Source organism: Primulina tabacum, chromosome 7 (assembly GCF_025594145.1).
Source record: "Primulina tabacum isolate GXHZ01 chromosome 7, ASM2559414v2, whole genome shotgun sequence".
In the NCBI taxonomy this organism is placed as follows: Eukaryota; Viridiplantae; Streptophyta; class Magnoliopsida; order Lamiales; family Gesneriaceae; genus Primulina; species Primulina tabacum.
The window spans coordinates 31,857,150-31,869,388 of NC_134556.1; the positions used below are offsets into that span (position 1 = coordinate 31,857,150).

At 34.0% G+C, this 12,239-nt stretch overlaps 1 pseudogene; it reads left to right on the forward strand.

The window, feature by feature from the left end:
• Positions 1–8,425: 8,425 nt before the first annotated feature.
• Positions 8,426–11,974, forward strand: LOC142551275 (putative E3 ubiquitin-protein ligase RF298; annotated as a pseudogene).
• Positions 11,975–12,239: the final 265 nt, after the last annotated feature.

Below are 12,239 nucleotides of genomic sequence, written 5' to 3' on the forward strand. Positions count from 1 at the left end.
AATATACAACGACTGATTTCATCAAATAATTAGGAACATAAGCATTTGACAAGAAAATGTCTAATGAACAAGACAATGTGTTAGATACCATGCGAACAATGCAGAGATATATGACAGAGGACAATAAAGAGAATGTTGCAGAGTTATTGGTGAAAAACCATAATCATCACTATTTTTGCATTTAGGTAATGGCATAAGATTGAGCTAGAAAGGCGACTTCTTGGATGAGGCTAACATAACATCTTCTATCACAACGTTTTTGAGGTAATGGTAATAAATAGTATCTCATCTATGTGATATACACGCTGTATCCGTTTATAATATAACTTAAAATTCGATCATATGAAAATTTTGGCTATGAATTATAATGTAAACACAAACTAATTTGACAATGACTAATATGTATAACGTGCAAAAAACATATCATTACAAATTATAACAAACTTATTTAAATACAACATTTGTTATTGAATTTTATTAGTTATCATCTGCATCACATATTAAAGTTTTGAGACCATTAGGATTCGTAACCCTAAGATTAAATATTACTCATGTCATGGCATGTCTAAAACATGTATGACACTTGAGTTATTTGTCAAAACCAAAGTCTTGTATTTGATTCTTGTAAACTAATTTTATTTTGAAAGTAGATTGTTCGTTAATTGATTGAAACTAATATTTTAACTATGGTATATCATTTAAGTTATTTCAATAATATTTTAATTGTTAGTTAGACATTAAAAAATACCAACGTTATTAAATAGCAAGTATTCGATTGTAAAATGTACTGTGTGGTATGTGTCCAAGTTAGATTGTAAAAAATCCAAAGCAGATGATTGAATTCTGCAAAGTGATTCGTATTAGGGTGATTTCTTCTCAACCCTTGCTCCAAAAATCTACTCATCAGTTTCTTCTCATATTGAAACCAAAAAATCACTTTTTCCTTAAAGAAAAGTGTAGGGGAAAGAAGCAAACATCTCATAGCTCTTGATTTTTTTAAATCTAATTGTTACCAAGGATATTAATCTTTCATGTTTTGGCTAGTAGTGTTTTTTCAAAAGATCACACAATCTTCGATTTTGACAATTTTCTCGATTTTTCGAGAAAAATCAAATGATAAATAATTTTCATGTTTTGTTTTGTTTTTTTTATTTCATCAATCTATTGTTAAACTGATACTCACCATCAATTTATAATTTATTTTCATATCTTTTTATGTTTCTACCTCGGAAAATATCATTAGGGTGATTTTCTTAATCATATATACCGTTTCGAGTTTTCTGAGTAAAACAATGTTATTTGATGAATTTCAAGTAATTATGATAGGAAAGATTGAAGCGTTTAGAAGGATTGTTGAATAAACACTAACTAAAATTTCTTTGTTTAATAATAATTCAGTTTGGATAGAAAATGAACTTAATATCAATTATCAATATCAGTTGACTAACAAAATATGTGCGGAGAGAAGTCAAACTGAAAGTAAAATATACGCAAATTTGTTTCTGGATGTTCGGAGAACTCAAGCTTTTGTGTCATCCATTCTTTCTTTTGGGAAGTCTCACACTAGAAGGCTTTGATCTTTACAAGTAAGTTGTAAAAACCCAGTTCAATTTTGACGTAATGCTAACAAAACTGAAACTCCTAATTTACTCAATTAAACGAAAAAAACTGTTCTCGAATACAAAGAATTACAATGAATTGCAATGAATTCTCTTAGCACTTAATGATTCTCAATGATTATGAACCATTCTTTGTAAAGTGTGCTCGAGTGACTAAGTTTATTTCAAATACTTGAAAGCTTGAATGTTTGAATATGTGTAAAGGTTGTAGAGCTTTATCAAATTAAAGTCCTTCTCTATTTATAGACTCTGAGTCCAACAGTCTCGAGTTCCAAATAAAAGTGTCAGTTTGCTTGTCTTTTGTCAACATGTAAAACTTATCTAATAATCAGTTTAGCCATACCGTGTAAACTGCTGTCCTTTAGAATGAATTATTATCTCTTAAACTGAACTTGATAAAAGGTGCTATGATGTAATTCAGTTTAAATCCGAGTCGGTTTTGCTTGACTACTCCAGTTAAGGTAAATCAGTTTAGCTTGAGGACATAGTCACTTCCATTTGGTTCAGATGACTCTTTTTATCTAGTTCAATTTAGTTTAGATCAATTTTCCTTAAAATATTTTTAATAAAAAAAACATAAATTTTCCAACAATTTCTTCTTTTTTAATGTTTGACAAAATTAAACAATAAGTCCATTTGTCTTCAGGAAAAAACTATAAGTTCTCATAAGAAAATGTCTGATAATATGATAGCTTATGAAAACTGATATAATAAACAAATATAATTATCTTCTTTGTTATTTGTCTTCACCCTTTTTTCTCTGACTTGTTTTAAGTAGTTTCAACCTTAGACTCAAAAACCTTGTCTTTTTTTGTCAACATCAGGAGCAACCACGTATCTTTTCAGAATATGTATAATTGAAGTCTTCTGGGCTATCATATTGTGAATTTTGTAGAGATCTGGGTGTGAATTGAATCTATCTTCGAATTTAAGCTGTCATACACTAGATCCATCTTCTGTGCAAGAGCATCTTGAGAACTAGATAGTTGTGATATTGAAGCACGGTTTTTTCTCATGGACTCCAGCTTGATAAAAAATGTGTTGACATCTTTTGATAGACCTGAGAGGTCCTTGACCACTTTATCTTTGAGATTCTCAACACCAGTTACAATAAGTTTTTGGCTTGTCTTGACTTGTGAAAGAAGAGCATTGATTCCAGTCAGAATTGAAAGAATATCAACCATTGAAGATCATGTCCAATCTTCAATTCTGGTGATTCAACAATACTACAAGCTTTTGAATCAGGAAAGACGATCAAGTGACTGCTCGGTTTGGCAACATCAACTTGCTCAACTGCCTGAACAAATTCAGTTTCAGTTTCTTGAAATTTAATTTGGTTTGCTACTGCAATTGATTATTCAAATACTGATGAGTTTGGAGAAAGTTGGTTTCTCACACATTCAGACATAAAAATGTCTCAGAAATTACAACTTCAGTAATTTGAAATGATTCTTCCATTGTTGGTTCCTCAGTTTCCATTACAGTTGCATCTGTTCTTTCAACTTCTCAATGTTTTCAACCAATTTCTTCACATTTTCATCTGCATCAATCAGTGGTACTTCCCACAATCGGTTCAGTTGACAACTGCTCTTCTGGGGTTAAATTGATTGAAACTTCAATTAAGCCAACAACTTGCTCAGCTGAATTGGATGATGGAACTAATAGATCATTTTTTTCTTTGGTTACTCTTGATTCAGTTAGTTGATTCTTTGGTAGATTTTATACTCTTTTTTATCAACTGGAATGAACAATTGTTGGTCCATCTTCCAGAACTTGGTTTTCCTTTGTAGTGAGCTCGAATCTACATCCAACTGAGTGATTGTAGCTTTATCATCGTGGGTAGTTGGACATGTTTTCTTTCACAGCCTTCTTCATCATTTTCTCAAGAACAATGAACATCTTCAAGATCTCCTTCTTTTTCAGTTTGCGAGCAATAGTAACTATCCAAAACTGATATAATTCATCATAGTATTCAGTTTTGATGTATGCGTACTCATTCACTTTGTCCATCAACAAATCTATCTGAGTTTGAACTGCATATAAAGATTTATGATCATCAATTTCTATCAGCTTTCCTTTTCATTTCCCTTCTATTTCTTTTGAGAAGAATTTTGAGTTTAGTCCAAACCTAGTACACTCAATAGGATCCATGATAATTATGCCTTTAGGCCTTGCTAATGATAGAATGGTAGATAGAGCAATTGCTTGTAGAGGAGCAAATCTCCCAACCAAGGTCAAATTTTATGCAGTCATAGCAGAAACTTCCTTGTCAGTTGCCTCAGCAGTAGCTGCCCTGGCATCATTTTTGGGAAAAAAACAGATCAAATTCCTTCATTTATGTATTCTTCTTCTCCTTCTCAGTAGACAGTAGTGCTAGCTTGGTGAATGTCGAGGCTAGTTTAGTCTTGGTAGTTCTAGCTTTCTTGACGGGTGTTGGAGGTGTTGTCTCATAGTCACTCTCACGAGTGATCAGTTTCCTCTTGGCTTTTGGCTTGGAAGCTAAATTGACTTTGCTCTTCACAGCCTTAGATTTCTTAGCCTGAGCTACCTCCTCCCCAATCTCCTTCTTAACCTCTAGCTGTCTTGCCGGTGAAATATTCTTTGGCCTCAGAGCCAAGATGCTTTGTGTATTTAGCATCCTGAGTTTGTGGAGAGTTGTTGCTACATTTAGAAAAGTTTCAGAATCCTTGAAAAGTTCGGTCAACTGAACATAAAAACCGAAGGAATGCCTAGTGTATTGGACCATATTTTTCAGAGTGTTGAACAGAATGAAAGACCAGTTGATATTCATTACCTTTAATATGTTCGTCATTGCCTGAAATTTCTTAACGATTAGGGCAGCAAAAGAACCTTCCTTAGAGTTCAAGCCCTTGGCCACATCATATGCTAGCAACTGATACTCCAGATTCAGATCTTTCTTAGCATCCGAAAGTTCGATAGCTTTTCTAGACGCAAAGAACTTCAGTTGCATCTTCTTCAAATCAGTCGTAGAGATATCAGAAAAATTAAATATTCATTCTGAAGGTAATTGAAACATGGATGCAAAGAAACCATCATCAATCAGTAGAGAGTTCCTCTTGATATTCATAATAATCTTCCCTTTTTCACTGACTGAACTCTTCTAGTAGATCCTCAATAACTCTATCACAAAGATACCCAAGGAAGAAGCAGAAAGGAATCCCCAAAGTCCATATGACTCTATCAGCCGGAAAACTCCTGAAATTGCTTCGTTTTCCATGGCATAAATTGAATCGAAATACACAACAAGATCATTTAATATGTAAGATGGTGACGTAGATATCATTTCGAAAAGAAATATGAACAAATTAGAAAGCAAGAGTGATTGCGATTTGAAAATCAGATAACAAAAGCACAAATAATTTGCAGAAAATGATTTGAATGGTGAAGTAACAATATAAAGAGCTAAACTGAGCTACTTATGTACGACAAATTTTGAATTTCCTCTGACAAGACACGTGTCATTGGAATAAAAATATTTTGAAATATTGATAAACTAATTTTAAAAACCTGAATATTAAAACGTTACATAACTAGTATGGAACTAAACTGAGTTAAGAATCAGTCTACTAACTGATAATATTAGTTTTCCAGAAGCACAAAAGATCAGTTTAGAAAACTGACAGTCAGTTGATCTCAAGGTAAACCGACTTCTGTCTTATCAGTAGACCTTCTTAACAATCAATATTCCCTCAAAATTAATCAGTAAGATAAATCAATAAGTCCTAAAATATTTTTGAAGTAAGAAAACTTAGTCTCTGGTAGTGGCTTGGTGAAAATATTTGCTTCTTGTTGATTAGTTGAGATATATTCTAGCATTGTGACTTTCTTTTAATGTATGTCTGACATAAATGTGTTTGGTCCTAGAGTGTAGAATTGGATTGTAGGTGATTTTGATGGCGCCTATATTGTCACAAAAGATTGGTGATTCTTGTGCAATGATCCCATATCTATCAATTGTTGTTGAATCCAGTGTTGATTGCTTCTGCCCAAAAAACATTGTGAAATGCCTGAATAAGAAAGCATGGTTTGTGCTACTTCTTTTAAGGTTTGGTTTCTTTGTTCAACAATTCCATTTTATTGAGGTGCCCTGACTAATGAAAATTTGTGTTGAATTCTTTGTTATGCTAAATAGACTTTCAAACTTTTGTTTGTAAATTATGTATCACAATCACTTCTGATTCTAATAACTGAAACATTTTTTTTTTCGTTTTGAACATATTTAAGAAATTTAATCAATTGACAGCATGCATGATCTTTGCCACTTAAAAATATTACCCATGTAAATCTACAGAAATCATCAGTGATAACCAATGTATACCTCATTTCTCCTAAGCTCATTATGAGTGTAGGTCCTAACAAATCCATAAGAAATTATGCCACATATCAATTTAATACATTTATTCTTAAAGTTAGATTTTACTTGCTTATCTAATTGATATATAGAGGATATATGATTCTTTACATATTCTATTTCTGGTAAACCATCAACTAAAATTAGTATACACAAATTATTAGTTGATCTAGATTTCAAATGATTCAAGCACTTGTGTCATAATCACTATTTATCAGAAGAAGATGCAACAAAACATGAAGGAGTGTTATGTTGAATATATTCTCAATTTATTTTATATGTATTACTACTTCTGATTCCTTACAATAAGATATTAGCATTAACATATTTAATTGTGTATGTGTACTTATGAAATTCTACCAGATATCCATTATCACATAGTTGACTAATACTTATCAAATTGTAATATATTTTCAAATAATAATACACCATTTATAACAATATTTAGTCTTACCTACTTTTTTACCTTTGGAATTGCTTTTGAAGGTGATTTTAGGTCCATCACAACTGATGATTCCTGATAGTATCTTGGCTCATCCAGTCATGAGCCTAGAACATCCACTATCTAAATACCAAATTGAGCTTCGGACATCCGCAGAGTCCTTGTTTACCTCTTCATTTTTTGTTTCCATTGTCCAAACGGAGCCTTATTGTTTTTATTAAAAAAAAACTGAGAAAATTTATTTTAGTTGATGAACATAGAACGGTAATTTAAGATAACAATGTATGGGAATATTTATAATACAATATTCTCAAATCATACTGTAAAATTAATTGTGTAAAAATTGCATTTACGAGTTCAACATATAACATAGTGATAATGGTAAAGCGAGAATGAGTAATTTTGATACTTTATCATCGACACATAGCCACGTGTAAGTATACGACAATGAGTAAGTTTTATGTAAGATGGTCTCAAGGATTTCTACTCGTGAGACGGGTCGATCCGATCCATATATGGAGTAAAAAAATATTCAGAAAACAATAATTAAGGTGTAAAAATAATACTTTTTAATGGATATACTAACATATATGTCTCACAAAATTGATCCATAAGACGGTTTCATAAGAGTTTTTATGTACATAAATATATAATTATCCTTTCAATTGAGTTGACGTTAATATATTTCTAAACACTATGACAAACAACATAATCCAATGATAGAACACATGATTTTCTTGCGAGCTTTTGAGTCGACGAGGCAACACACATGGAAAACACGTGTTTGAGTTTGAGTGACTTCTCAAGCCAACGAAACAACTAGACCGATATTGATGTATCTTACATGAAGGAGAATCAAATTCATTTTAATGATCAAACGTTTATCTATTTCATCAATTCGGACACCTCAGAAACAAAGTGATGCCATCAATGAGTGTTCCCATCACTGAATAATAATGAAAAGAAGTATTATAGAGATTCATAAGAAAATAGCAAAATAGCTCTTGCTTTATACCACATTTTGGTAGTAGGTCAAATCTTGATAGAAATTGATCTTTTGAATCTAATATTCAATGAAATGTATTTTTCAATATATAAGCATCAAAATTATATCTAAACTTTGTTAAAAAAAAAAAACCATCTGAACTAGAAGTACTACAAAATCAATGGTAAGGGATAGGGAGGAAAAATTATATTTTCCTATAGGTAAGAGGAGATGAAGAGGCAGACAAGAGAGCGAAAAAAATAAAAACAGAAACACAGCTATCCGTAATCTCTCTACTTACATTGGATGCTGTTAGATTTGTACATCTTTTGATTGTCGAAAACCATAAGCTCAAAATCCGGTATGAATGGATCGTGTGATCAACACCAAGAATCATTAAAAATCGTAAAATCCCTTAATTTCTTCCTGGGATCTTCACCATATCAAAAACAAGATGAATCTTTTTGGGATACTGTAATCTGGGTTTTTCTTAATTTTGATTATCCTGATCCGTCGATTGTTTTGGATCGAAAACTTTTAATGGGTTGGAATTTGCATTTATGATTAGATTTTGGTTCATGGGCTGTTTTCCATTTTGGTCATCGCGCTTGAATCATGTGCAGAATTTGTTATGTTTTATGATAAATCATCATTGTTTTGTCGTTTAGGGAGTGAATTGATGCTTTTCTTTTTTATAGTTTTTAAATAATTTAATCTGATTCCTGGATTTTTTTCAGTTTTGTTCTTGATGGGATTGGATAGTAGTGAAAATATTTTCATTGAGCTGATTATTTCTTAATAATGAATAATGATTATTGTATTGCTGTTTTAAGATTTCTTTTATTTCTTTGATCATTAATTTAAGAGTTGTGTTTATGTGTAGGCCTAATGTTGGCAATTGCTGATCTGAGGTAGGACGAAGGCGATTCATTTAGCTGTGTGAAATAGATTTCGTTGAATTTTATGAACCATTTAATAACAAGAACATTCTGATTTGCAGATTGGATATGGCATCAATGGTGGGCTTGTAGTAGCACATCCAGTCAAATGTCGGCACATATGGTCAAAGAAAAAGGAAGTAGAAATAAGAGAAAATATCGAGCCGATCCTCCCTTAGCCAACCCCAATGAGATCACACCTTTGCAACCGAATGAAAGCGCCAGTTTTGAATTCTGTGCTGAAAAGTTGGAGAGAATCCCAAATCATGTGCATACAAATAGGTGTAATATATGTAATGTGAATCGAAATGGTTCCAATGCTTTAAAGATCGACTTTGGACTATCTTTTGCATCTATGTCGCGTGAGTTAGGAGTAGACCGGTCCAGGGATGATGTAGAGGCATCACCAAACGATTATCATGACGCTGATTGGAGTGAGCTTACCGAATCCCAGCTAGAAGAACTTGTTTTGAGCAATTTGGGTGCAATTTTCAAGAGTGCGATCAAGAAAATAATGGCGAATGGTTACAGCGAGGATGTTGTAATCAATGCCATTTTGAGGTCTGGCCTTTTCTATGGGTGTAAAGACACTGTATCAAATATAGTCGACAACACGTTAGCTATTTTGAGAGGTGGCCAAGAGATCGAGAGGTCAAGAGAGCACTATTTCGATGATTTGGAGCAGATGAAGAAGTATATACTAGCTGAGTTGGTTTGCCTTCTTAGAGAGGTTAGGCCTTTCTTCAGCACTGGGGATGCGATGTGGTGTCTCTTGATATGTGATATGAATTTGTCACATGCTTGTGCTGTGAACAGTTATCCTTCGAGTAGTTGTCATAGTGCTGCAGTTTTCAATCGGGATTCATCCTTTTCTTGGAAATCCCCGTCAAAACAAGAGCTTATAAGTTCTGATTTGCAAATTCCTTGCGGACAAAATTTTCGTGCTGCTAACGCTCACAACTGTCCCTATGAACGAGCAAATCTTGATTCGGTTTGCGGAAGACAACTATTGGTCTCTGAGACAACCAATTTAGCAAATGAACCTACACTGAAGCGAGAAACATTGTTCGTTCCCTATAGACTTGTCCCTGATAAAGAGAGTCGACACTCTTCTTTTCTCATTGAAGATGTGTCGGAGAAGGAAAATCTAAACTCGATATCTAATCTTAATGAAAAACCTTTTAATGCTACCAGAATATCCCACACAACAGTTGCCGAGGAGAAAATTATGTGCTGTAGAAAAGCTTCTGGAATGACTAAAAAAGAGTACATATTACGGCACAAGTCCATTCACTTTGAGAAACGCCACCATCGTTCGCATGGTTCTAAAAGTACGTTGAGATCTAGGAAACTTGCTAATTATGGAAGTAGTTTTGGAGCTCAAGAGTTGGATAAGAGACTTAAAGCTGTGGCTGATTCTACTGGTGTGAATGCTAAGAATCCCTCATTCAAGATTGGCGGTGCACCTCAATACTACAAGAATATTAATATTTCTTCAAGCGATGGACTTGCTTCGGTGCCTGCATTGGGGTTGGAAATAAATAATCTTCCTTCATTGCCTAAATGTAGCGGCTTCACCTCATTACCTATTCTCCCAGAAAACACATTGCTTTCATTGCCTGTGGCCGATACAGAACTTTCGCTCTCATCGCCTGTCAAATGCATCGCTAATCCAACACCCATCAGCTATAACACACCATATTATAGTTATGGTGGTGTTTTAAATGTCAAGTCCCTTGGGAAATGGATTCCACTGGACAGGAAGGACAAAATGGTTATGAAATTGATTCCAAAGGTTCAAAAATTGCAAAACCAGCTACAAGAATGGACAGAGTGGGCAAATCAGAAGGTCATGCAAGCTGCTCGTAGACTGAGCAAAGACAAAGCCGAGCTCAAGACTCTGAGGCAAGACATGGGAGAAGTGGAATGCCTCAAGAAAGAAAAGCAAATATTGGAAGAGAATACCATGAAAAAGCTTTCTGAGATGGAAAATGCTTTGTTTAAGGCTAGTAGGCAGGTAGAACAAGCTAATGCTGCGGCCCGAAGACTTGTAGTTGAGAATGCCATATTGAGGGTGGAAATGGAAGCTGAAAAGGTGCACGCTGCTGAGTCAGCTGAAAGTTGCCAAGAGGTGTTGAAGAGGGAGAAGAAGACGCTGCTGGAATTTCAGTCAGGGGAGAAGCAGAAGAGTATTTTACAGGTGGAGCTTGCAGCTGAAAAACAAAAGATGATGCTTGTACAACAGGAGTTACAGCAGGCCAAAGATGTGAGGGATCAAGTCGAGGTACATTTTTGCATCCCTGAACTTTTAGTACTATGATGTTTTCCTGAAGGCCTGCTACATGAATGTCTTGTATTTATAAGCCGGCAGTCTTTTAAAAAAGCTAAAATATCAGGTTAAGAGAGCATAGTTTGTATATGTATTCTATCATTCTATGACTTTAACAGAGATGTGCAGTTATATCCGGTTTCATACCATATTTGTAAGTATGTTAGCCTATATCGACACAGTTGCAAATACTTAAATTTCTATGTTTTGGCAGTAGACAATGGTGAACTAATTATTTTTGCTCAGGGGGGATACTTGAGTCGCTGGCGCGAATCGTTTTCTTTGTTTGGAGTTACAGAATAAAACATGGTCTATCTAATTTGATGGACCTAAAATAATGGTCGTTTATCTTGTGGCTTATCTTGAAAGATAAAAAAAACAAGAAATTAGTTTGTACGACCTACCTTTGTAGCTCTAAAATCGAACCTTTTAAACCTTATTCTAGTTAACAAAGTCAATAATTCAGGGCCTAGAGATGTCTATAAAGTTTTTCATATACAAGTCTATTGTAAGTTCACATTAAAAAATCGTGACGTCACAGGCAAAATGGCATCAAGAAAAGAAAGAAAAAGATAAGTTACTTGCACAGGCCAGTTCGTTTAGAAAAGAAAGGGAATATACTGCAGCCTCAGCAAAAGCCAAAGAGGATGTTATGAAGTCGAAAGCAGAAACCAATATCCAGAAGTGTAAAGATGATATCGACATGCTAGAGAAAGAAATTTCTCGACTGAAAGTAAAATCAGACTCATTAAAAATAGCCGCTCTTAGGAGAGGAATAGACGGAACCTATGCCAGTAAACTATCCGACTGCCAAAACAGTCTGGCCCTTAAAGATTCAGCCGTGTCTTATGTACCAAGAGTGGTAGCAGCATCATATTTCCAAGATTTCACTGGGAATGGAGGCGTGAAACGTGAACGGGAATGTGTAATGTGTCTATCTGAGGAGATGTCGGTGGTTTTCCTCCCATGTGCACATCAAGTGGTCTGCATGACTTGCAATGAGTTACACGAGAAGCAAGGAATGAAGGACTGCCCTTCTTGTAGGAGCCAGATCCAGCGTCGTGTTTGTGTACGTTATGCTCGCCCTTAAATTGGTTTTAAGAATGTGGTTAACTTTCTTGATAATGATCTGTGGGAAAAATGGCAAATATATCTGGTTATGTATGATATTTTTTGAGAGTTTACGATTTTTATATAATCTGCCAGGAAGCAAAAAATGGTTCTGTTAAAGTGTGGAATTGTATTGTGCTGGTTCCCCTCAGTGAATAAACTATCTGGCTTCTCTCTTATTACTGCAAGTGTTGAATTTTATGCAATGCAATATCCAATTGTTCTAATATCAGTATTGGTATGTAGAAATTACTTTTAGGAAATATGAAATTTAAATGAAAATTATAAGAAAACGTAGTGTAATACATATGACATGTACATAATATATGTTGATATTAGAATTAGATTTATGCAATATTATTTTCTTATTTATGATAAGTATATTACATGTTACAACATGATCATTAGTGATTACATAATGAAATGAAGACATATTCCTCGAGA